The following is a 27380-nucleotide window of genomic DNA, read 5'->3' as shown; positions in this document are numbered from 1 at the left end:
TGAATATGCTTTCATTTCTAGCTAGCCATATCTGCCAGCAGAGGTTAGAAGGGATGCTGGTCCAAAGTCTCTTGGCGAGGTTCATGTTTTTGTTTGCAAAAGGAAAGAGTTTCCCCCAGCCTTTCTGAAGGAGAGAGACCTGATTGGGAACATCCCCTATCTCAAGAGGGCTGGTTATGAGTTTCCAGCAGGACGAAGCTATTGGGCACTCTATGAAGAGGTGGTTAATGTTTTCTTCCTTTTTCCTGCACATAAAACATATTGAAGGCCCCTGAATACCCTTTTTTCTCAGGTTTTCTGCTGTTAGGAGCTTGCCGTGGAGCAAGGTCCAATTAAAAAGTTTGATCTTCGGAAGGCTTTCGATTTTCCAAGCATTCTTGTGGTATTGCCAATTGTTTGATGCTGCTTGGTTTTGGAGCGCTTTGTACCCTTCCTTGACTGAATAATTGCCTCCAGTAGGATCCCATATGTAGCTGTCTTCTTTCGCTCTGCCTGAAGGAGCTGCTCCTGCCAGTGAAAGCTTAAGGTTGTTCCAAAGATCCTCTAGTCCATCAGGGAGGTGCCTAATTTTCCATCCTTTCCAGCTGTCATGATCCCAATTTGAGATGTCAAAGAGGGTTTTAAGGTTTGTATCAGACATCCACTGCTGCAACGGCCTCAGGTGGGAGAGCTTTTCCTTGGCTTCCTGGCCCATTATTCTATCCCTCCATATGCTGGTATGTTTCCCATTACCTGGAACTTTGGAGATATGAGACTTGAGGAGAGGCAAGGTTTTTTTGATCAGCTTCCAAACAGGGGTGCATTGTCTTTCTGTGATTGTATCTGAGAGTATATTGCTATTGCTCCCGCTTAGATATTTCTTTTTGAGAACCTCTGCCCACCAGGATCCCTTCTCAATTAAGATTCTCCATATTAGCTTAAATCCCATTGCCAAGTTTGCCAATCTGGGAACTCTAATTCCTAGGCCACCTTTTTCTATGGGAAGGATGACCTTTTCCCATTTTACTAGACTGAATTTTTTCGTTTCTTGCTTTCCTCCCTTCCATAGGAAGCTTCGAAGGATCAGCTCCATGTGCTTGTGGATGCTTGAAGGGGCAAGGGTTATGGCGAATTGGTAGATAGGAAGGGCTGTAAGGATTGATTTGATAAGGATTGTTCTACCAGCCAGATTGAGCCAATGCATCCCCCAACCTTGAAGTTTCCCTCTCAGCTTCTCAATTAGTTTGACCCAAACTTCGCTTTTGATTGACTCTTTGGCCAGCGGAAGTCCTAAGTACATAAAGTATGACCAACTTGATTGGGCTGGGATTTCCAAAATTATAGAGATCCTTTGAGTTATATATCTTGGAACGTTCCAGGTATATATCTTGCATTTGTTGTTGTTTAATCTGCCCCCCGAGGCTTGAAGGAAGAGATCAAGGATGGCCTTGAATCTCCTAGCCATTAGGCTTGAAGCACCGCCTATTAGCAGAGTGTCATCTGCAAATAGGGAATGGTTGATCCCTTTAGCTCCTCTGATGATGTCCACTCCAGTTATTTCCTTTAACCTTCGCTTGTTTTCCAAGTGCAAACTTAATGTTTCTGCCATGATAATATAGAGGAAGGGGGAGAGAGGGCAGCCTTGCCTCAAGCCTCTAGTGCTCTTGAAGGCTCTGCATGGCCTCCCGTTGATTAACGGAGCTGTCCAGTTTTGAGAGACACATTCCATGACCCTATTAATGAAATGCTCTGAAACCCCGAATTTTGCAAGCACAGTCCCCAAGAAGGTGTGGTTTACCCTGTCAAAAGCGTTCGCCATATCCAGCTTGATTATCATGCCTTTCTCATTTCTAGCTATACTGCTGTGTATTGCCTCTTGTATCAGAATTACATTGTCAGTTATGTGTCTCTTGGGGAGGAACCCTCCTTGGTTGTCCGAGATGACTGAGGGTAGGATTTTTTTCAGCCTATTTGCCAGAATCTTTGAGATGATTTTATATGAGACATTGCATAATGAAATAGGTCTGAACCTATCAAAGGATTGGGGGTTGGGCTCTTTTGGGATTAGAGCTAGAAACGAGGATTTGACACTGCTACCCATTTTGCTTTTTAGGTGGAAATTTCTCACCATTCTGAGAAAATCTTTTTTGATGATATCCCAGTGAGTTTTGTAGAAGCTTACCGTGAAGCCATCCGGCCCGGGAGCTTTGTCAGGAGGCATGCTATTGATTGACCATTCTACCTCTTCTATGGATATTTCTTTGTCCAATTCGCTGTTTTGGGCTTCTGTAACCCTTCTTTCAATGATGTTTGTGAAATCTGTGTTTTCCTTGTAATGTGGGTCAGCTGTGAGCAGGGATTGAAAATGATTTGAGGCAGCCTCCTTGATTTCCTCTTTCTCCGTTATCTCTTTCTCATTAAACATTATCTTGTCTATGTTATTCCCAGCTCTCCTTACCTTGAGACAATTGTGGAAGAACGAAGTATTTTTGTCCCCCGAGTTGAGCCAGAGGCATCTTGACTTTTGCCTTAGCTCTTCCTCTTCTTTTCGGTGCTGGTTGTATAATGCTTTGTACATCTCCCCTTCTGTCTTTTGGTCTTCTTCCGTTTCTTGGACTGTCTCCTTTTCCTGATTCCATTTCTCCAAGTTTCTTTGCAATTCGTTTTTTGCCAGCCTTTCCTCATTTGCGTGGTTTCTTGCCCAATTTTTTATGACAATCCTTAATAGTTTGATCTTTGATTCCCAAACGAAGTGAGGGGAGCCTGTTGTCTCTATCCTCCAGGTTTCTTTTATCAAGGTTTTGAAGTCTTCGCTGGCGTCCCAGACTTTATTGTATTTGAATGGAAGCGGGCCCAAATCCTCCTCTTTTTCTAGATACAGCGCCACGGGCTTGTGATCAGAAGTGTATCCCTGTATGATTGAGCTGTGGATCCTTTGAAAGTTGATTGCTGCACTCTCCTGAACGAGAATTCTGTCTAGTCTCTCTTTGATATTATTCCTGCCTGTCCTTTTATTTGACCATGTATAACGGCCATTTTGAGGAGGGATGTCTATAAATTTGTGAGTTTGGATGATATCCTCCAGTTTGTCTCTGAATGGGTCTATGAAGTACTTCCCTCCTAGTTTTTCCTCTGCATTCCTAATTAGGTTCATGTCTCCTCCAAGAAAGATCTTCCTCCCTTGGGTAGTCTCGATGTCTGCTGTCAAAGATTCCCAACATGTTGCTTTGTCTCTGAAGTGGGGTGGTGCATACACATTATAGATTGTGTATTCCTCCTTCGGATCTGAACTTTGCATATCAGTTCTAATCTACCATCTGTTTTGATTGTTGCTTATGAGATTCCAATTGCTTTTTTTCCATATTACTCCTATGCCTCCTGAGGCTCCTATGGCGCTCGTGGCTATTCCTTCATACTTTTTATTTTTTGAAATGCTGTTTTGGAATTCTTGGTCACTGATTTTAGTCTCCTGGAGTAGGAGGAAGTCTGGTTGTTCTGATTTGATGAGATCTCGGACTGCATTTGATTTAAGGGAGGAGCCCATCCCCCTACAGTTCCAAGAGACCAAAATCATCATTTACCTGATTTGTTGTGAGTCCCGCTTTTCTCCTTCATCTTCTCGCCACTTCCCTTATTCTTGTCCAGGTATGTGTCTATTGGTTGCTGAGTCCCTGTGGTCATCTCTTTTGCTGCATTCTCATCTCTTATTTCCTTATTCGATTTTCTTCCAACTTTCCTTGGTGGATCCGTGGCTGCAATGTTTTCCTTTGTTTTGTTTCTTGTTAAGATCCTTTCCACTGTTTGAGGAGGGGAAGCCTGGAGGGGGGAAGAGGGGGAGATTCTGGGGCCCTTGGGGGAAGGAGGGGGAGATGAGGGTTCCTCTGAGGCTAGGGATTCAAAGGGGTTGGAGGATGAGGGGATGGATTGGCCCGTGCTTGCAGGGACGGTGGAGAGGGGAGGGGTTTCAGAGTGGGGCACCTCTGGTTCAGGGGGAGGGTTTGACTTCTTTTTTTTCCTGACTATTTCCCATGCTTCCTCAGGGGATTCAGTGTTGTTATTGACTTCTGATCTAGATTTAGAGCACCTATTTGCAAAATGACCGTACTCATGACATACCTTACACTTAAAGGGGAGTTGCTCATAGTCCACCTGCTGAATATGCGTCCACTGGTCCACTCTGAGCTTGACTGCCTCTGGTAGACCTTTGCCCAAATCTACTTCCACGCAGATCCTCGCACATGCATGCATATTTTCTTTTGGCTCCGATCTGTCCACGTATTTTCCTATTGCGTTTCCAATTGCTCGGACAGATTCGTCGGCCCAGCAGTGAAGCGGAAGATGCGGAAGGCGAACCCAGACAGGGACTGCGTTGGGAACATCCATTTCTGGGTCGAAGTCCGGGGTCCAGCGGTTGAGATAAAGGCCTCTGGTGTCCATGAAGTATGGTCCGTTCCTGAAAATTAGATTGCGATCCTCCACTGTTTCGAAGAGGAAGGTGAAGAAGCCTCTTCCACAAAACCTTATCGCAATTTTCCCCTGGACCATGGCATTCCAGTTTCTTTCCACCCAACGTTGAACAGTTCGAGGGGAGGGCCATAACCCCGTGAACTGTCCAACCAGGCCGCGTTCAGCCAAGGCTACAGCGGATCTCCTTGGAAGAGTTGGGGGAAGAGGGATTTCCGGGATTTCATCAAGCTTCTTGATAAATTTTGAGGCAGTAGGTCGAATCCTTTCTGAGTTTTTCTCTGGAATGAGAGTTGCAAAGGCTTTTTCCAGTTCAGCCTGTTCAGAGGCGGGTGAGTCCATCGAGCCAGGGGCGCTCATCGAACGGCAAGGGAAGGGAGGGAAGGGCAGGAGGCCCAGCTGAGAGGGAGCAGCAGTGGATGCCCGCAGGAGCAGCGCGATCAAACGGAGACGGGGCAGAAGGCCCGGGATGCAGGGAAGGCAGACACCAGCGGAGGAGGCCCGCAGCGGGGGCTGCAGCCCGGCAGCAGGGCTGCCAAGCTCAGTCAAGGGCGATCAGGGCGTCCAGGGGCGGGAGAACTCCATTCGCTCCAGCTCGCGTTCATTGGTTTGTATTACAGGTGGAACCAGAAGTTGGTTTGAATGTTATCCGAAAGGTAGTGGGCTTGGCCCGGTTCGGTTACTATTCGCACGACGAGCACCGACCTTGCTCAGGATCGAACACAAGACCGGTCCGTCATGACGAGGTCGACCTTACCACTACGCCGCCTCCACGACCTTAACATATATATAATTAGTTACCATGTTATACCTTCATAATAATGGATTATGTAGGAAGACTAAAAATTAAATAAGTACGATATAAATAAAAACAAAAAAGTCTAATGTGGTATAAATCTCCACTATCTACTTACATCTCGCTTTCCTCATTTACCTTTCCCCAAGTTCCCCTTCAAATTTGTTCATGGAGTTGTCATCCCAAATTTGATCCAATACATTAATACTTTTTCCTATTGTAGGACTATATTGACGATTGTAAACCATGGTTTGATATACCATATATCCCTCCACCATAAAACCCTCAGGGAGTGCTCTTTGTCTAAACACAGCCTTTAATGATTTCAATTTCCTCTCAACCATCCACATTGATCTTGTGTGTACAGGTCCACACTTTTCAATCTCCTCGACTTAGTGTACAAGGTAGTGTTTTTGTGCATTGAAAAATGTTAGAGGCAAATACTTTTGCATTTCACACGTTAGACAAGGAATTTGTTTCCTCCAATACTTTATATATTCTTTATCAATTTAGATGAAAACCATCTATAAATGAAGTAAGAAAATCACAGGTTTCAACAAAAAAAGTATATAGTACATGATGATAAGTAAAACACATTCAGTAAAAAATATGCAACACAACAATTTATTGAACAAATTACACTTTGCATATAAATATTCACTTGTCTCATGTATTTTCCAAGATCATATATAACTTGTTTGACATTGTTGTCAAAGTTTTCTAGGAGAGATAGAGGTAGAACATACTGTAACAAAAATAATGATCGATAATTATTTTTTCCAAATTAGTAGAAAAAAAACACTAATTAACAAGATGTTTCACCAATTGGTCAATCCTGGAGGTGTTGCATCTCCGTAGTACCTATGTGTATTATTGAATTTGCAGATTAGCCTGAGGATTTAGAGTTCTGTGTGATCTAGTGTGATCGCATTTAATTTAATTTAATTTATTTATTTTAACTAATTAATTATTTATTTATTTATTTGTTTCTCCGTACATTAGCAACTGTGGGGGTGAAAGTGTACGGATTTCATAATCGGGGTTGAAGCGCCTCACTCATTCCTAGCCATTGATTTCATTATCAACATCTTACGTCATAATCAACAGCAGGGTTGGACCTGTTTTTAACTTGTGGGCTAATAGAAGTCCTGCGAGACGTAGGATTTAATGGCCTATGTTATCCAATGGATAGCGGGTCTTAAGATGATCGGACGTTAACCTCAAACCCGGACTCAAACTTTTATATACCAAGGGTTTATGAACCTTATTAGCTTCGTGAGGGCGGTAAATGTCGCGCAGATTCCCGTGTGATATCCTGTTGACCGTTGGATCACTGATGAGTGTTGAACATTGGATTAATATTGCATCACATCTTTCATGAGTGAAAGAACCCTAGCCTGGAGAAGTTGCGATGCGTGATGTGCAATGTTTAGAGGACTTGTAAAACACTTGTCGTTGCGACTAAAATTAAGCAGTTCTGCTAATTTACAACATAATAGATAACTTTGGAGGTAGATGACTGATACTCCGTAGGAAATCCAAGAAGAAATCCCGCTTGAACTTGCAGAAATTGTTTCTAGATTTGAATGATTGTTCATAACACCTGCACCCAGGCCACCATTTTTGGTATCATAGCAGCCTATTGACACTGAACAGGATCTCAAGGATCAAAAAAAGAAATCCAACATGGCTTTCAGAGTTGGAGGAAGAGGTGGTGGTCGAAGAAGAGGATGACCAGTTGCAAATGCTGAAGTGTTGGAAACTATGCAACAGATGCAAGCTAGATTGGAAGCGATGGAAATGGGAAGAGATACAAATGCTGGAGATGTCAGTGAACCTGAAGCTAAAGCTGCAGAAGAAGAACCTACATATGTAACTCCTGAAATGAGATTCTTTAGGTCAGTATTGAGATCCACATCCAAACCTAGACTTGAAGTCTCAATCTACACAGGAAGCTTAATCCTTGAGGAATTGATAGACTGGATAAATGACATGGATAAATTCTTCGATTATGAAGAAACAGATGAAGGAAAGAAGGTGAAGTTTGTTGTCACAAAACTGAAAGGACATGCAACACTTTGGTGGGATGGAGTGCAGGCAGAAAGAAGAAGACTTGGCAAACAACCAATTAAGAATTGGAACAAGATGGTGGAAAGACTGAAAATTAAGTTTCTGCCAAGTGACTATCAACAAACATGATTTAAATGCAAAATCTTAGACAGAGGTCTATGACAGTAAAGGAATACATAGATGAATTCTACAAAGCGAGTATAAGAGCAGGACAGATCCAAGATACAAATGAGAAGGTTGTCAGATATGTGAATGGTCTTAGAATGGACATTCAAGATGAGATAAGTGTACTGTCTCCTAAAACAGTAGAAGAGGCTTATCAGATGGTACTGAAGGTTGAAGAAAAACTCATGAGGAAGCAGTATGCAGAAATAGAGGTACTTTCCGAGGAAGGGGAAGTCAAGGTGGTAGAGGAATATCTACAACACCTAGAGATGGAACTAGCAACATCTCAAGTTAGCATGCACCCATAGGAGGTGATACAAGTGGCAGAGGGAGTTTTTCCAGAGGAAGAGGAGGCAAAGGTAGAGGAAGAGAAGTTAGATGTTACAGATGTAATAAGATGGGACACAAAGCTTATGAGTGCCTAGAAAATATAGGAATGAATAAGAGGAATGCAATTGTTGAAAAAACTGAAGAGGAAGCAATAAAGGTAATAGATGGAGAGAATGTACCAGAGAAAGGGGAATCTTTGGTAGTCAACAAAATTTTGTTAAAACTATCTATGGAAATTGTTGAACCAACACAAAGCTTGTTCAGGACTATGTGTAAGGTTCAAGGGAAGTGTTTTTAGATGATAATAGATAGTGGTAGTACAGATAATTTGGGCTCTGCAGAAGTGGTGGAGAAGTTGAAATTGAAAACAAAGAAACATCTAACACCTTACAAGGTGGAATGGCTTCAAAAGGGATATCAGTTGGTAGTGAATGAGCAATGTGAAGTGGAGTTGCAGTTGGGAAAGTACAGAGACAAAATTCTGTGCAATGTGATGCCTATGGATGTGTGTCATATATTGTTGGGTAGACCATGGCAGTATGACAGAGGAGCTATGCATGATGGAAAGAAGAACAAATGCAAATTCAGCAAAGATGGTGTCAATCATACATTGTTGCCAATAGAAGAAGAGGATATATTGAAGAAACCCGATCCAAAGACCCTTTTGCTGAGTGGAAAGGAGTACTTGCAGCAGATGGAGGAAGATGAGGTAAGTTTTGTGTTGGTTTGCAAACCCAAGGTAATAATTACTTTCATAGAAGTTTCTGATTTACCAATTGAAATTCAAGAGATGCTGGACAGTTATTGTGATATCATTGTAGATGATTTTCCTGATGAGTTACCACCCATTAGAAAAATCAGTCATCACATAGATTTGATTCCAGGAGAAAATCTACCTAATAAAGCAACTTACAGGATGACTCCCACAGAGAATGAAGAGATCAGGAAACAGGTTCAAGAACTGTTAGACAAGGGGTTGGTTAGAGAGAGTTTGAGTCCTTGTGCAGTGCCAACAGTGTTGAGCCCAAAGAAAGATGGAGGCTGGAGAATGTACACTGATTCGAGAGAAATCAATAAGATAACAATCAGGTACAAATTTCCTTTACCTAGGATTGAAGATTCGATGGATTGTTTCAGTGGAGCTAGATATTTTACAAAGTTAGATTTAGAAAGTGGTTATCATCAAATTAAAATTAGAGAGGGAGATGAGTGGAAAACTGATTTTAAAACCAATGAAGGATTGTATGAATGAATGGTAATGCCTTTTGGATTGTCGAATGCTCCTAGTACATTTATGAGACTTATGAATGAAGTTCTGAAGGAATTTATTGGTAAATTTGTAATCGTATATTTGGACGATATATTAGGTTACAACAGATCTAAGGAGGAACATGTGAGACATCTGAATTATGTCTTACAGAGGCTACAACAAGAAAAATTATTGTTAAATTTAAAGAAATGTTCATTCATGAAGGAGGAGTTGGTGTATTTGGGCTTTGTTGTTTCTGTTGAGGGGTCAAAGATGGATCCAGAGAAGATCAGGGATATCATGGAGTGGCCTTCACCAAACAGTGTCTTTGAGGTAAGAAGTTTTCACGGTCTTGCTAGTTTTCATAGGAAATTCATAAGGAATTTTAGTAAGATTAATGCTTCAATTATTGACACAATAAAGAAGGACATACAACCATTTAAATGGACTGTTGAAGCAGAAAAGAACTTCCAACTGTTGAAGAAAAATATTACTGAGAAACCTATTTTGATTTTTCTTGATTTTAATAAACCTTTTCAAGTGAAGTGTGATGCCAGTGGAGAAGCCATTGGAGCTGTTTTGAGTCAGGAGAACAGGCTTGTAGTTTATTTTAGTGAAAAGTTGAATGAGACAAAGAAGAAATATTCTTCTTATGACAAAGAGTTTTATGCAATGGTGCAATCTTTGAAGAAGTGGAGACATTACTTGATGTCCAAGGAGTTCATACTGTATTCAGATAACCATGCATTACAATACATTATGCAATAGCCAAAGCTTAACCAGAAGCATGCAAAATGGGTAGAATACCTGCAAAGTTTAAATTTTGTATTAAAACATATAACTGGTCAATCAAACAAAGTAGTAGATGCCTTAAGTAGAAAAAGCATTTTTGTTCAAGAAAGTCAAATTCAAGTGTTGGGTTTTGATTTTCTTAAAGATTTATATGAGAAAGATCTAGATTTTAAAGAGGCATTTGAAGCTTGTAGAAATCCTGTTTTGTTAGACAGAAGCAAGTGGTTGGATTATTTCCTGCAAGAGGGACTGTTGTTTAAAATAAATCAATTGTGCATACCAAGTTGTTCTATGAGGGAGAATTTGATCAAGGAGAAACATAGTGGAGGACTTGGAGGGCATTTTAGTGTAGACAAGTCTTATGAGCAGTTGAACCGGTTTTATTTCTAGCCGAAGATGAGGTCTGAAGTGGGAAAGTATGTGAAAATTTGTAAAGTCTATCAATATGCAAAGGGAAGGAGTCAAAACACGGGTTTGTATGTTCCATTACCTATTCCAGATAGGCCTTGGGATATGGTAAGTATGGACTTTGTTATGGGTTTACCAAAAAATCAAAGGGGAAATGATTCAATTTATGTAATAGTTGACAAATTTTCAAAAATGGCACATTTTGTTCCATGTTATAAAACCAGTGATGCTACTCACATTGCTAATCTGTTTTTTAAGGAGATTGTAAGATTACATGGGTTACCTAAGAGAATTTTTTCAGACAGAGACACTAGATTTGTTGGACATTTCTGGAGGACATTGTGGAAGAAGCTTGGAACTAAACTGATTTTCAGTTCTGCTTATCATCCTCAAACTGATGGATAGAATAAAGTTGTAAATAGAGGCTTAAGTAATCTTTTGAGAAGTCTTGCAGGTCAACATCCAAAACAGTGGGATCAAGTATTAGCATAGGCAGAATATGCATATAATGATTCTCCTAATAGGAGTACAGGGCAGAGTCCATTCCATATAATCTATGGAATGCACCCAAGAGGAGTGTCTGAATTGAGAGGCTTGGGAAAATCTGAAAGGAGGAGTGCTAAAGGAGAAGATTTTGCTACATAAGTTCAAGCAATACATGAACAAGTAAAACAACAACTACAGGTCAACAACATAAAATACAAGGGAAAAGTAGATTTGAAGAAAAGAGAAGTTAATTTTGAGGTTGGAGATTTGGTTTTAGCACACTTGAGGAAGGAAATATTTCCAAAAAGGGAGTATAATAAGCTAAAGTTTAAGAAAATTAGACCATGCAGAGTCTTGAGAAAATTTTCTGCAAATGCATATGAAATTGAATTACCCCCTGATATTGGAATATCTCCAATTTTCAATGTTGCTAATTTTTATAGGTATGAAAGTGGAAATGCAGATGACACAACAGAGGATAAAGAACAAGAGATTGATTGGGAAAAACAGTTGCCTGTAGCAAAAGAACTAAAGCCAGAGAGGATTTTGGACAAGAAATTGTTGAAGAAGACAACAGGACAGGAGTATTTTCAGTGTTTGGTCAAATGGAAAGATTAACCAATTGCTGAAGCTACTTGGATGACAAATTCCATGCTATAGAAGTTGTGCAGTTCTGTAGAAGAGCTCATGGACAGGAACCCATGAAGAATTTTGTCCTTGGGAGTCTGACACAAGAGCATGAGGCTTGAAGGCAAAAGGCTTCGAACTTATTCCAAAAATACAAAAAAAGTTACAAGCAAAGGAGTGGGATCCTTTAGCTGTCAATTTACAAGCTTTCTAGATAGGATTTGAGCTAGGATTTATGGATTGAGTGATTTTATAATTAATTCATGTAGTTTAGATTCGGTTGAGATTCTCGAGGAGAATATCAACCAGATTAGATATTGTTTAAGATTAGGCAGATTCGATCCAGTGTTTAAGGATCTAATTGTTAGATGAAATGGTATTTATGTAAGTTCTAAATGATTGTAAAAGGATTTTGACTGATTCGGCTTGTTTTGGCCATATAATATTAAGTTGCAGAAATTATATCTTTGTGTATTTTTGTGTATAATTGGTCAATCCCGGAGGTGTTGCATCCCTCTATAGTACCTCTGTGTATTATTGAATTTCCAGTTTAGCCTGAGAATTTAGAGTTCTGTGTGATCTAGTGTGATCGCATTTAATTTATTTTTATTTTTTATTTATTTATTTTATTTATTTTATTTTATTTTTTATTTTATTTTATTTTATTTTTTTGCCGTATATTAGCAACTGCGGGGGTGAAAGTGTACGGATTTCATAATCGGGGTTGAAGCGCTGCACTCATTCCTAGCCATTGATTTCATTTTCAACGTCTTACGTCATAGTCAATAACGGGGTTGGGCCTGTTTTTAACCCATGGGCTAATAGAAGTCCCACGAGCCGTAGGATTTAATGGCCTTTGTTATCCAATGGATATCGGGTCTTAAGATGATCGGACGTTAACCTCAAACTCGGACCCGAACTTTTATAGACCAAGGGTTTATAAACCTTATTGGCTTTGTGAGGGCAGTAAACGTCGCGCAAATTCCCATGCGATATCTTGCTGACCGTTGGATCACTACTGAGTGTTGAACGTTAGATTAATATTGCATCGCATCTTTCATGAGTGAATGAACCCAGGCCTGGAGAAGTTGCGATGCGTGATGTGCGATGTTTAGAGGACTTGTAAAACACTTGTCATTGCGACTAAAATTAAGCAGTTCTGCTAATTTACAGCAGAATAGATAACTTTGGAGGCAGATGTTGATACTCCACAGGAAATCCAAGAAGAAATTCCTCCTGAACTTGTAGAAATCGTTTCCAAATTTGAACGATTGTCCATAACACCTGCACCCAGGCCACCACATAATTGGACATATATGAGTAAACAAAAAAATATAGGACATAATTATGAAACAAACAAGAAAAATAAGATGTTATTGTGTTAAAAAAATTATTCTAAACAAATTAATACCTAAAACAATCATTGTCAACATTATATGCTCCCTCTTTATTCACTTCCATGGAGGAATGTTATTGTTGATAGTAAAAATAGACCAGAACAAGTAAGTAGATCTAGGCTCTCCAAATGGATTGACACCATTAGCTACTAATGAAAGCCTAAGATTACGAGGTTCTCTTTTGAACTCTAACCATTGTTCCTCTATATTCCTAAATTCATATCTATCTATAGGCATTTGAATAACACCATCTTCACTTCTATTTGTTGCATAGTAATCCATAAGTTCTACCATTCTTTTGCACCTGAATAATTGTCACAAATGTGGAATTATGGGAATATAATGAAGAACCTTGTGAGGCACTTTTTACTTTATCGGTTTGATATCTACTCTCATCACATTTTGGGCATTTGTCTTTCAACACATGTTTTTTTATAATAGAAAATATCATCATTAGGGCATGAATGAATAACTTGATACTACATTCCAATATCTTTCATAACAGAGTGTAAATATCGTTACATACGAGGTAAAATATTTGACGGTGTTAACAAAAAATCACCTAATAATATACAACATAAAAAAATAGTATTGGTTGATGTACTAAAAAATATTAATTGTACATACTGCATCCAAATGTTACAAATTAATTAAATGATGATCAACATACTAACATTAAAAAATAAATAAATAAATAAATATCATGTATGTAGTACTAAATGTCACAAAATATATTACATACCTTAGGATTTGTGTCACACATGTGTTTGACAAGCCATTCACCACCTTTAAGTTGACCAATAGGAATACAACAGAGAGAAGAGATATTTCTGAGCCTTCATAATGAGGTTTAATTTCCCTCTCAAGTACAATTATATCAAAATCACGATCATCGTCTGGTTGCCATCATCATCCATTCCAACATTATTAAATGTCTCCTGGATCAATCTATTTGTCCCATCTTCTTCAACTATGTTATCAATACCATTGTCTTCTTCCATAGCATCATTATCTTAATCCTCAATATTAATTGCTCCATGTTCTTGAACAAATTCTTGTACTACAACCACCTCTTCCTCATCGAGAAATTCCCTAGGGGGGCCATACTATACAATTACAATCAATAAAGTAATATACGTATATATAGAAAATATTTGAATGTCGACATAATAATTGTTTACAAATATAATATATAAGGAAAAAAAGACAACAAAGACAAAGAGAAAGACAACTTAGGTGATACCAAGAAACAAAGACAACAAATCAATGATGATGCTTGTGCAATTTATCAAGATATTTAAGAATATGTTGAAAAAATCTAAGAAAGATGTTACTTTTTTGACAAATAGGAAGTGAGACACTTTCTGAGATATATAGTTACAACCATAGTCATATTCTTTCTTAAGTTCACGCAGAGACCAAAAATTTTAAGAGGATGGGTGAACAACCAAGAGCTTGGGTGAGAGAGAGAACAAATACAACAAATCAACGTGATCATGAAGCTTGTATAATTTAGAAAGATGTTTAAGATTATGTTGAAATTTTTTAGGAACAATCAACACGTGTGAGTTGTAGGAACGTGTCTGACACATATTCTAATGATATGTAAGAACATTTAATGCAGAGAAGTACACCAAAACTAACTCTAGTGATGCAAATGTGCAACACATATAGGGGTGAACATACTTAAAATTGACACTTATGACTGTATCAAAACATGAAAAGGACACTTGCACATGTGAACGGCCTTGAAAGTAACACATGCCAGAGCGAAGATAACATGAAAATACCACTTATTAAAGTGAAAGCAAGCCAAAATGGAAACCGCAAATGTGAAAGCGACACTTGTGAAAGCGAAAGTGTGAAAAAGGAAACATTTGAGAAAACTCACCAAAAAAGAAGTACAAATGTAACCAAAGTGAGGGAGGATGTCAACAAAAGTGCACACTAACTATCGACATGAGTTGAACATCGCACAGACACTGTCTTGATGGATGGTGTTATGCTTGTTTAAGCTTGCATAAAGGAAGTGTGCTTTTTTCTTTAGGCAAGTGGTAGGGAACCCATTAAAGACATTTTTTTATAGGAAACCCTTTTTTGCTAAGGCACGACGTCAAATATCTCTCCTTTTACATAAAATGGGGTGTTATTTTTTTTTTTACTACTTATTTGATTTGACCAAAATGTCAAAAAATCACCCCTTTGTACTTAGTGGTAAGTGAATGTTGTAGAATAAAAACTTTGTGCCTACTTCAAATGACATTCAAAATGGAATGTTCTACCTTGCATGAGTGATAGGAAGATAAATTTGGAAAAAATAACCATTGATGATTTATCAAACATTTCATTAATCTACCCTTTTGCTAGAACTATTATAGATTTGATATTACTTCAATTAGTTTTCTCGCAATTTACAACAAATGAGACCCTTTACTTATCACAAAAGTTGACTTTATATAGAGAATTCTTCACTCTATATCACTTGAGCTTAAAAAGTTCATTGTCACCTAAAACATTTTGAAACACCAAGTACAAGGCTCGTGTCCCATACTTTTTTCCTTAAAAAATGAGAAAGAGTCTCTTAATGAGTGAAATAGAAATAGATTGTGGTTAGGAACATAACATTCTAATAAATTGTGCTTTATAAATTTAAACTTTTTAATAAATAAAGCAATTTTTTTTTTTATATAATATTTTTCATTAAAAAATGGTTTTTTAGTAATTACCATCTTACCTAAATTTAAAAAAGACTCATTTTATCTTGATCCAATCACCTTTCTCTATAATAATTTTATTTTTAATAATAAAAAAAATTAATTAATTTTTTTAATGATATTTATATTTTATTATCTTGTCTTATAAAAATTTATTACAATATATTATATAATTATTTTCATCTTTCCTATAAAAATATATTCACTATGTCCATGTTTTAAATTATGTGCACAATACACTTTAAAAAATGATTAATAATGTTCCATAAAAACCCGTTCGCTTGGAGTAGCTCAATTGGCAATGGCCGTGGAAGTGAAGTCTCACTGAACCAGAAGTCTTGGGTTCAAATTTTGTGCTACCCACCCCCCGATCGAGGTGAGAAGTTGGACATGATGAAGATGTATTCCTACCAAGCTTACAAAAGAAAAATTGTTCCATAAAAACACATGATTAACCTCTAAATATTCTAGGTCCTAATTAACCCCTTAAGCATACATTGACCCCCTAACACCTTAACACCTTACCCCTAATCCCATAAAGTAATTAACCCTAAATCGACCTAACCCCTTAATCAACCCTAATGAAAATAATCAAATAATATTTCTAGTCCACATCAAGATGACAACATAGGTCAAACACCTTCCAAAAGAATATTATTAAATACATTTACAATACAAAGTCAATACAATTTACAATACAAAAACATACAATCTAAAATGCAATATACATATTAACATTTACAAAAACAATTTACAATACAAAAATATATATAATGAATAACTTACTAATGGATGATATTCATGTTTTCCTTCAGCATGTCCATAGTCTCTACAATACTTTTTATCTGATTTTATTAGAATTCTCCTTGGCCTCAAGCTCTTGCAATTTCTACAAAGGAAATAACATATTCGATCCTCAGAAGCCCCTGATGTTGATCCCACGTATCATTGGTCTCCTTAAGGAATGCTATGTGACATTTTTTATCACCAAACTTTCAGTGATGATTTTGTTCAAAAATTAACCTCAAAATAAGCATACAGCCTTTCATAACAATTGCAACTAATATATATAGCAACTACGTCAAAGTTATATGATGTTTGGGACTCTACACACGCACAAATATATATATTGAATAATTATATATATAATTTATATTAGAATCATATAATATTATATTGATATATTATTAATATTAATATAGATTAATAACATTATATATAATTATAAGGGATGGAAGGATCTCTGGAAACCCTTGCGACAACTAGTGTTTCACCCTAGCCGCTCAATCTTTGCTCCATTTGCATGGATTTTCGAAAGATTTATTCTACATATCATTTAATGGTGAATTTATGTGATTCGGCGAATAAATATTTTTTATTTTGCAGTTACCACTACTAGTCAAGCTAGCTCTTCTTCGATTACATATAGCTCTATGTTGAAGTTTCGTTATGGTCTTCCGGTGGTGCAAGAATTTTTTTCTCTTAATGTTCCTATGGAAGAGGAAGCTTTAGACTATGAAAAATATTTTTTGGAGAATGGTTTGGTTTGTAAGTTTAATGGGTTATGGTCACGGTTGGCCAATCTGCATAAATGGATCTCTAAGACATGGAAGCCCCTTTTGACAGATAAGTTAAATATTTACTCTATGGCATGGGGTTTTTTCACTGTGGTTTTTTAAAATATTGAAGACAAGAAGACTATTTGTGAAGTTGGGCCATGGTTTTGTGGGAGCGTTGGCATCTGCATGCAACCCTGGTTTCCCACTTTTGATCCAGTAAAAAAATTGATTTATTTAGCCCCAGTTTGGGTGAGACTGCCAAACCTTCCCTTGCATTTCTGAAATCACATATCACTTTCCTCTATTGGGAACACGCTGGGAAAATTCTATTGTCGTTGTCCTGAAAAAACAAAAAAAAAAAAGAAAAAAAAAAACAAAAAAAGAAAAAAAAAACCAAAACCAAAAACAAAACAAACAAACAAACAAACAAAACAAAACAAAACAAATAAAACAAATAAAATAAAATAAAATTCAAGACTACTTGTGCCTGGATCTGTGTGGAGATGGACTTTAGCAAGGGTTTTCTTGCAAATATTAATTTTATGGCTCCAAACTATGTTTGGGTCAAAAATCTCGACTACGAGAATATCTTATTTCGGTGTAGAGCATGCTATGAAATGGGGCATGTAATTAAAAATCAGCCCAAGCATCCTTAGAATAATGAAGGTCGGAAAAAACCTCAAAGGCCCAAATGGTGGGAAGGTGCACAAGGTGATCATTATATGATTTAAAAAGAAGAAGAGATTTGAGAAAAAAAGAACTAGAACACAAGAAGGAAGCAAATTCATTCAAATAAACCATAGTCATAGCAACATAATCTGAATAGGAAAATTCGCTTGCCAATGTGGATCCTCTAGTTTCCAAAAAAGATTCCTCGGATGTAGCATTAGTAGAAAAACAACAAACCCTCATGGAAAATGGATTGCCTCTAGAAACCACAAGGAATCTTAATGAAAAGGAAACTTCTTTGGCAGATCAAGCGGATGAGGAAGATTTCAAGAAAAATACCATGCAGTTGCCGAAAAATGATTCGTTGGAATTTGCAGAAAATGCAGGTTGGATTCAAGTTGGGAAGAAAGGAAAAAAAATTTCTCCAAGGAAAACAAGAAGTCATTCTAGATCAAAATAAAAATATAGTTAAAAATGGAATGTAAATGTGTCTTTATTTTGGGGGTTTTTTGGAAAATATTTAGTTGGAAGGGGACTGAAATATTTGTGTCATGGGGAACTCTTTTGAGGGTTTGGATTGAGCCTGCGTGCTCAATCTCAAACCTGCGAGGAATATTGGAATATGTAAATGTTATGGCCTTGTAATCCAGAATTTTTTAATACAAATCTCAATCTGTTTCTTTAATTTTTTTTTATATAATTATACTATTAATGCTATGTTTATTAGAATTAGTTAAACTCAACGTAAAGTGGTCCCATATTGGAATTCAACGTTACGCAATGGTTAATTTCCATTTGTCGGATATTGGAAAACACATTTTCATATTGGATAAAGCCTCAAATATTCGATGGTAGAAGAACTCTCGTCGGATATCCGACGACAATAGAGATTATACAAAAAGAAAAGAAAAAAAGAAATATAAATGATAGGAAAATATCTTCCATCGGATGTTCGATAGTTAAAGAACTCTCGTCGGATATTCAAAGGATGTTGGGATTAAACAAAACAAAACAAAAAATACATTTAACTTCCGACACTTTTTTTGATTTTATCTGTTCCGACGGATTTCGCCGTTAGAATTTTCGCCCAAATGTAGTAGTCCTCGATGGTAAAGAATTGAATGATAGAAAGCTCAGTGGTGGGAACTCAGTGATAGATGGAAAAAACGATGGAGTTAGTTTCCATCTATCGACCCGACAATTAACGAGAACATTTCCATTTTCTCACTTTGTTGACGACCACTTAGTTTTACCAAAAAAGGATTGAAGCTTTTATTCCCATTAAAGATTTGTGGGAACATAATTATGATTTTTCTTTATTTTATACAAACTAATGCTAACATTGAACAAAGCATAGGTATCGATAGAAAGATCATGCAAATCACAAAAATTGCATTACTTCCTTGTGACAATTTAGAATGTGTGTAAAATGGCTTAGCATTCATATTTTTGTCATACTAAACTAGCAACAAATATGTTGAATGCCAAAACTGCTATCAATATTTCTGTGAAATAAAAACACAATAAAATGATTATGATAAAAAACAATTGAAATAGAATTGAAGCAATACAACGAGTTATACAAAAATAGAAATACAAAAATCTACAATGAGATAAGTTTAGATAACTCATTGCGTTATTAAGACACCCATTAGATTTCCTGACGATAAACCACACTAGTTGGTTCGAAACGCGTCGACAAACGGTACTCCATGTGATTTTCGCTGAAAAATCTCTCACAACCCATTAGATTTCTTGTAGAGTAAAATAGGGAGAAGTGATTATATGTACTTAATTTACACTTTATAAATAGTCTTTTGTTATTAATATTATATCACAATAATTAATTTCAAATTTTATAATTAAGTTTTTAAAAATATTTCTCATATTAATTAGTTTTAAACATTTATGAGCCAGATTTTAGTTTCAAACCTTTACAGCCCAAGTTGATTCCTTTGTTGTCTTACTTTTCTCAAACCTCAAATTTATCTATGCCAGACACTAAGTGCAATAGTCCACGTGACTTGACACTATGACCAAGTGCTAAGGTCAAAAAGGAAATGAGGGTTACCGGTTATTAGACCACTAAGTGATCACACAATCAACAATTATTGCAACAAGCCAATATCCCAATCCTGACAAAAGGACCACACTTGATGGAGAAAATTTCTAGTTATCAACATCGTTAATGGATAGACTAGTGCCAAAGGATGTCGTCTGGTCATTTTGAACCATTTCTATGCAAAAAAAAAAAAAAAAAAATGTCTACAATTCTTCTATTCTTTAGGAAAACAAAGATGATTATATTTATATGTTTGAATGAATATATGGTGAGAGTTGATTTCAGACACTATGCCAATTAGAAAATAACAAATATATGTATCTTATTGCAACACATTATGTTGCAAACATTTTGCAATGCAATTATACAAAATGACTCCTTTTCTATTAGATGCATCCACCAATATTTTAATGATGATGCAATTAAAAAGATACCAAGAATAGCTAACTAGCAATGTTACATGATACAATTAGCATTACCATATCAAGAAGTTTATGTTCAAGGTGGGTTGTTTGTCTTTGAATAGCTAGCTAGGATATTAAAGATAGTTATTCGTTTATGGTCTTTTGAAACAACCAAGATCATAACTTCAATATGTTATTTTTCAACAACAGAAAAAGTATTTGATATAGTTGAAACAACATTTTACAAATTGGAAAAAACAAAAAATAGTGATAAATGGATGCAAGTATTCAAAGAAAACAAAGAAGCATATGAAGATGAAACAAATATTGAAAATAAAGAATGTGATGAGCAAAACAATGAAGAACCAATTACTAAAACACTAGCACATGCCTTCACGGATTTATACAACATTTTTTATCTTCAAAATAACCAGATAAATGTTGCCCCTAGTGAAGGATATGTTCCATTGGGAATTTTGTAAGAGAAGTATTAAGAAGAAATGAGTTTTCTCGCATTGTTTTATGGTGAAAAATTACCTAATGACATAACTAAAAACTTTACATATTAAAATATTGCTAAGTGGGAAGCATTACACAAAGAGCATGACTTTTCTTATCATGCAACAAATATATTTTGCAAAGCAATACACATTATTATAAATCAAGTATTTAGAAGAATATAGATTAGAATAAGAAAATTACAGCTAAAAGGAAGAAATCTAGTAGCAAATGATGTTAAGTCAAAGCCAAACTTGTATTGCATTCTAAAGTTAGAAATTGGATACATGGATCTCAAAACAATTCGTACATTTCCTGACTATCAACACATACACACAAGAAAATATATGCAATGATATAACAACTAGGACCACCAACATTCTTCATTTCTTTTAGTAGTGCAGAAAACTATTGGAAACCATTGATTAATGCATTAAAACAAATGAGCAAGCAAACTAAAATAATGGCTGAAAATGAAATAGAGAACAATAAAATCAAAGCATTAATTAGAAATGATCTTGTAACATGTGCTCATTACTAAAGAAATGGAATATATGCTCTTCGTAGCTTGATATGTCATGACAACAAGTACTATGGAAATATTCAAGGCTTTCGGACCGAGTTTCAAAATAGCGGAAGTGAACATAACCATGCCTTACTATGGATAAACGATGCACCAAAGTTATGGAAAAAGCACATGTACATAAATTGAGAACTTTGTTGATAAATACTTGTCATGTGACTCCATAACAATTGGAGATGACTTAAGGATGCTTTAGCATCATTGCGATACAAAAAATTGTAGAAATAAGAAAAAAAAAACATTGCAGATTCAACTTCCCACAACCCCTAATGAAAAGAACAAGAATACTGAAACCTTTGGAATATGACAATGATAAAACAAGGGAAAATTCAAAATAATAATTGAAACACTATAAATTCTAAATATGACGACACATATACATTCAATAGGTTTTTAAATGACTTGTACTTAATACACTAGGAATACATCCATGCAATTAAATGTAGCTTAAATCAAACAATTGTGTTGTTAAAAATAAGGCCATCAAACAATTGGATGAATAGTTTTTCACGACATATTCCAAAAATATGGAATGCAAATACAAATTCTCAATTCATAGTTGATTCATATGAAACAACAATGTATTGTAGCTCTTGCATGACAAAATTTGACAAAACAATGTCATCAACATTTAAATGCATACTAGAAGATCATGGAAAAAAAATACATCATGAAAACAATTAGCAAACTTGGGAAGGCTCTATGACTTAATACTAGCTCAAGAAATTGTATATTCATAAACACCTAACTCAAATAACATAAACCAAAATGAACAAAAGTTCACATATGGAACAAATCTAACGTGGGTTAACTTAGAACATGCAAAAAATGAAATTGAAAATAAAGAGGAACAATTATTGAATGTAATCATCACTAATTGGGTCCCCTATTGAGGTGCAACCCGACCCCATTGGGCTTGTCTTGGTGTTACATGTCAATTTGTCGCCATGACACTTGATCAGTTTATGGGTCTTTTTACCATTCGTGAACATGTTTGAACCAACTCCCTTAGAAGTCAAACAACCCAAAATATCTTGAAGTAGATCAGAAATTTGGGGAAAATAGCTGCCACACCTTGTTAAGTTCCACCTGTGCTGATTTTTCTAGATTTTCTTGTGCATTCGCTGGAATTAAATCTGAGAATAGCATATAGTTGTGCTCTGTCTCCCCCTATAAACCTGCACAGGTGAATTCAAGAAAGTAAAAATAAAAAGTACATTCTAGAAACATAGTTGGTCGAATATTTTCCAGCTAAAAGCTTCGAGGTGATGACTATTTGGACTGTAACCCTCAGATGATGCATCTTAATCCCTTTTCTCATGGAAACCTAATCCATCAAATAAGGAGTCTCATCCTTCTCTTTTGGATCTGAAACTTCTTCCTCTTGGCCTATAAAATGACTAGAGGGTAGAGGGATTGAGGAGGTCAGAACTCAGAGAAGACAAACTTATGTTGTTAGTTTGAGATTGGAAAGCTTGTCATCTAAGGAGGAGATTGAAGGCATTTGGGAGGGACCTCACGACATCAAGGCAAAGGTTGTAAGGCTCATCTTAATATTTTCTTAATACAAATGAACACTTTCTCCCATTGATTTGTCTTATTGGAATAATGAATGGTTTATAATTGTTTATAATGTTTATTAAGGCAAATTCAATTCCTAATTTCCTTGATCATTAGGTTAAGTTGTTTGGATTATTATATCGCATGTGCTTTTGATCCTTTTATGGTCGATGTTTGCAAGTCTTATCAAGCATTGAAGCGCTGCATCAAATCACAACTAGGGATCTTCATCGATCATTTCATGAAATAGGTAAGAGCCTCATCCATTAACTTTAATTCTTATAATTCAAACAAGTTCAACTTAGGGAAAGGGCCAGTTTAATTGTCTTTCTTGTTTCTAGTTTTCTTCAAGGATCTAGGGAGATCGCTCTTGTCCGTAAGAGGGTTTCGTCCAGTGTAACAAATTGGCGACCATACTGGGGATACGTCTTTGTTCTCGTATTTTTCCTTAGTTTTGCTTTATGATTCTTCTGATCTATCCAGACCTGAGTCTTTATAAATTAATGACCTTTCAGATCTGTGTGGTTGATTCTTTGAATTTTTATTTTTTCTTGAGTTTTTTATCCCTGCATTGTTTTTGTTCGCTGACAAAGCGCAGTTCTGTGCTAGTTTATCCTTAGCAATTGGGCGCATGTGCTCTGTTTTGCACTATTTACCTGCGTAGGCCTTGAGAATTTTTGAAAATATAGCTTTTGCTTCAACCTAGACCTGAGTTTGTTTTTCTGGAAGTGTCATTATCTTTGTTTAGACTGTGTTGTGTCTCTTTTGAACTCATTTGAGTGCTTTGTTAATGTTTTTTGAGAATTAGGTCTTTTTGAAGAAATTACTTAGGGTTTTTCCTAGTTGATTTGCTAATTGATCAAAACAAGATAGGTTGTCCTTTTGTTTATGATATTCTTATTTTGTTTTGTCAAATACACCAGTTAAGCCTTAGTTTTTGCTTATTTGTGGTCAAACTCATTTTGAATTGCAAATTAGGGTTTCTTGAGACCTAGTGCTTTTGTGAAGGAATTGTGGTCATTTTTGCTTGATAAAGGAAATTGTTGCTTTCATCTTGGAAATTTCTCACAATTACACTGTTATTATCATTAAATCAAAGCATTCATAGGGAAAATGTGTTTTCTCCAACTCTCTTGATTGATTTTTGTGTGCTTGAAAGTTTTGAGTGATAAGAGATAAAGAGTATTTTGGCTTATTTGATGTTTAGGGAAATCTGGAATTTGGTTTGTTGCATGCATTTTCATTACATTAAAGTGAAATTGGTTGCTTTAGAAAAATTGGAAAAGTTGTGAGTTTTTGCATTTCATTTCGAAAAATCAAAGAAATTCTTTATTTTATCTAAATATGATTTCATCGAATTTCAAAGTTGTTATTGAATTTTTTAGTGCATTAAGATTTCGAGTTGTTTCATAACATCATAAGTTTCACCTTCATCTCCTATTGAGTAAAGAACAACTTAATGATACAACGTTAATTAAAATTCATCTAGAATTTTACATTTTTAGGGCTCTTGCCACTTACAGTAGCTTAAGTGTAGGGCTTTGGAATAGGGAAGGAAGTAAACTTTCCAAAGCTACAAACGAACAATAGAATCTTGAGTTAGGGAGAGAAAATCCAATTATTTCCATTTTTCTCTGGGAAGCTCTTCTTGTACATGAGTTAAGCACGAGATCGTGTCGAATCTGGTGAAGTGATCGTACCCACTTCATCGGCCTAGATATAGTGATTTTCACGTATTACAATGGTACCGAAAGGTACTTGGGGTCACTTGAAAGTAAACCTCCAATTGATCATGTGGAGGAGCCTTCAAGGGGATTGAGCTTGTTACTCTGCCCTTGTGTGTACATTCGATCTGCGACTGTCCCCCCAGGTAAAATTGTTGTATTTGGTAAACTTAGTGACTATAATCCTAGGGCTCTACCTAAGGTGATTGCAAAGGGAAGTTCTTGCTGTACTTGGAATAGACGTTGACTAGACTCACTTGGAATTTTTGGAGGGTAATCTTTGCTCGAGATGATTTATAACAGAGTTACTTGCACTAGACTGTTTCATTAAGTAGGTTGTCAGGGTAACTAGTTCCAAACGCTCATTTCTATAAATCTTTTGACCTTGATCACCGTGACATTGGATTTCATCACCAACTAGTAATTATTGATCTCTATGAAGAGTTAGTTTGTATGGTTTGAACTCCTATATTTTTAGCATGCGTTAATTTCTGTGTTGTTTTTACTTTTTAGAGACTTTAGGTGTAAATTAGATATTTTGTAATTTATCAGTTGAAAAATTTTCATTGTGGAGGAATTACCAAGACAATCACATAGGATACTCGGGGACCCCCCTGAGTATACACCGAGTCCGTTAGAAAAGATAAAAGCCAAAAAATCTGAATCATCGAGATCTAGAACTGCAACAGAAACAGAAAGTTCTACTATTATAGACTTTGATGTAAAATGAATTGAAGTTAATCAACCGACAACATCTACTATTTTAGGCCTTGAAGTGACTTAAAATGAATTTGGTCAAACTCAGAAATTAACATCACACTCAGAAGGAGTTGGTTTACAAATTACTGAACTCATTCAAACTGAATCAGATACTGGAGACTTTTCAGATACAAATCCCATTTCTGAACCATATATTGATGAACCTGAGTCTGATATTTCTAAACCTGAGACTTATACGCCTGCTACATCGCATATTCTAGATCCTCCACATTCACCACGTGTGAAACTTATTATTACTGATAGTCTACCTCCTGGTCTCATTAGCATTGAAGAACTTGTTTTGAACGAAGAGGAAGAACCAATAGTTTCTACCAGTGAACCTTCAGATATCTCAGAGATTTTGTTTAGATCTCTTCACCCTGACCCTTGGTATTTCACACCCTTGAACTTTTTAGGACAAGGGATTCGCGATACATGACTCCTTATTCTAATGTGCTAGGTTTTGAATGGTCTATGATTACTACTGGAAGTACCTCGTTAGACACATCTGTGTTTTCTACTTCTTTGGAGTCAACATTGTATGGTGGTTTTCTATCTCCTAGATATCACTCTCTTGCTGGAGCTTATTCAGGAGATTCTTCCTCAAACTCATCTTCAAACACGTCAAATGGTTTAATTAATCCTACTAATGAAGGTTTGACATCTGAACAATTTATTAATATGATTTCCAATAATGTTGGTAATCCTCAAACCAACCTAATAGGTGTTTGTTACCCACCCGAGGACCAACTGTCGTATTCTCCACCCAGAGGAAAACCTTTAGTTGGATCTTACCCTACAGCTGGGGGGCAACCCCCTACTGGAAATTATCTCAATTATGCTCAAATGCCTCAAACCGGTTTTGGTCAACTTGTTATGCCTCAACCCACTGTTGGGATGACTTACCCTGGAATGAACACAATCTGGAACCTTTCGTTAAATCAACATTCAATCCCAGTTGCTTCTAAAGTGCATGTGTATCAACCTGTTCAACCTATTGGACAACCTATACAACAATTACCTTTTCAAGTCCAACCAACTGTCTAGGTTAATCCATCGACACCTACCCAACAACCACTTCAACATCTTGTCCCGAGTACTCCTCAAACCTTGGTACAGTCTACTATACCAACGACTGTTCAGAACCCAGGTTCAGGTTCGCCTCAAACTCCCATTCTAGGAGTATCATAGGTAACTATCCCACTTATATCACAAGTAACGGTGCAACCCCTTGTTCAGTCTTTACCTCAGGTATTTGGTGTTCAATCTATTCCTACAATTCTGTCAATGCCCCAAATACCTGTTGTACAACCTAATGTCCCATATATGTAAGTGTTATTTCAAGGGCAACCTTTCCAAGGTTTACCCCAGAGTCAGTTTGTTCAAGGTCCACCTTTTCAAGCTCAATTTCTCCAAGGTCAACCTTTGCAAAATCAACCCTTTCAAGGACAGTTCGTTCAAGGTCAAATGGGTTAGAGTCTCCCTTTTCAGAATCAACCATACCCAGGTCACACATTTCAAGTACCTATGTAGCCACAATACGGTATGGCTCATCATGGATATCCACGAGGTATGCAGATTCCAAATGCTCAGGTTATTCTAGGATATCCTTGGTATCCTCCTCCCAGTACAGGACTCGTCCCTCAAGGTTATGGGTATCCATCTTAGGATCCTAACCGCCAGTTGCCCTTCATTTCAACTTTGGATTTTTCTGATCTCTCTCGGTTAACTAATGCTCCACTTCTTTATTTACCATTTTGGCTAGTCATTCCTACTAATTTTCCTAGTGATATTCCTAAGTTTGAAGGTAAATCAAGCGAAGATCCATCAAACCATGTTATGACCTATCATCTTTGATGCACGTCCAACTCATTAATCGATGATTCTATTAGATTATGACTTTTTCAACGAACCTTAATCGATTCGGAAACCAAATGGTATGTAGAATTGTCATGTGCTTCCTTCAGCACATTTAATGCCCTTACTACGGCTTTTTTGACCCATTTTCAGTTGCCCATTCGATATGATAATGGAACCGAACTTTTAACTTCTTTGAAGTAGTCAATGTCAACCCATATCTCAGAT

This window comes from Pinus tabuliformis, chromosome 6 (assembly GCF_031772625.1).
Source record: "Pinus tabuliformis cultivar Carrire ecotype Pingquan chromosome 6, CPIR1, whole genome shotgun sequence".
Taxonomy (NCBI): Eukaryota; Viridiplantae; Streptophyta; class Pinopsida; order Pinales; family Pinaceae; genus Pinus; species Pinus tabuliformis.
The sequence above is the reverse complement of the archived record's forward strand: the minus strand, read 5'-3'. Positions refer to the sequence as shown.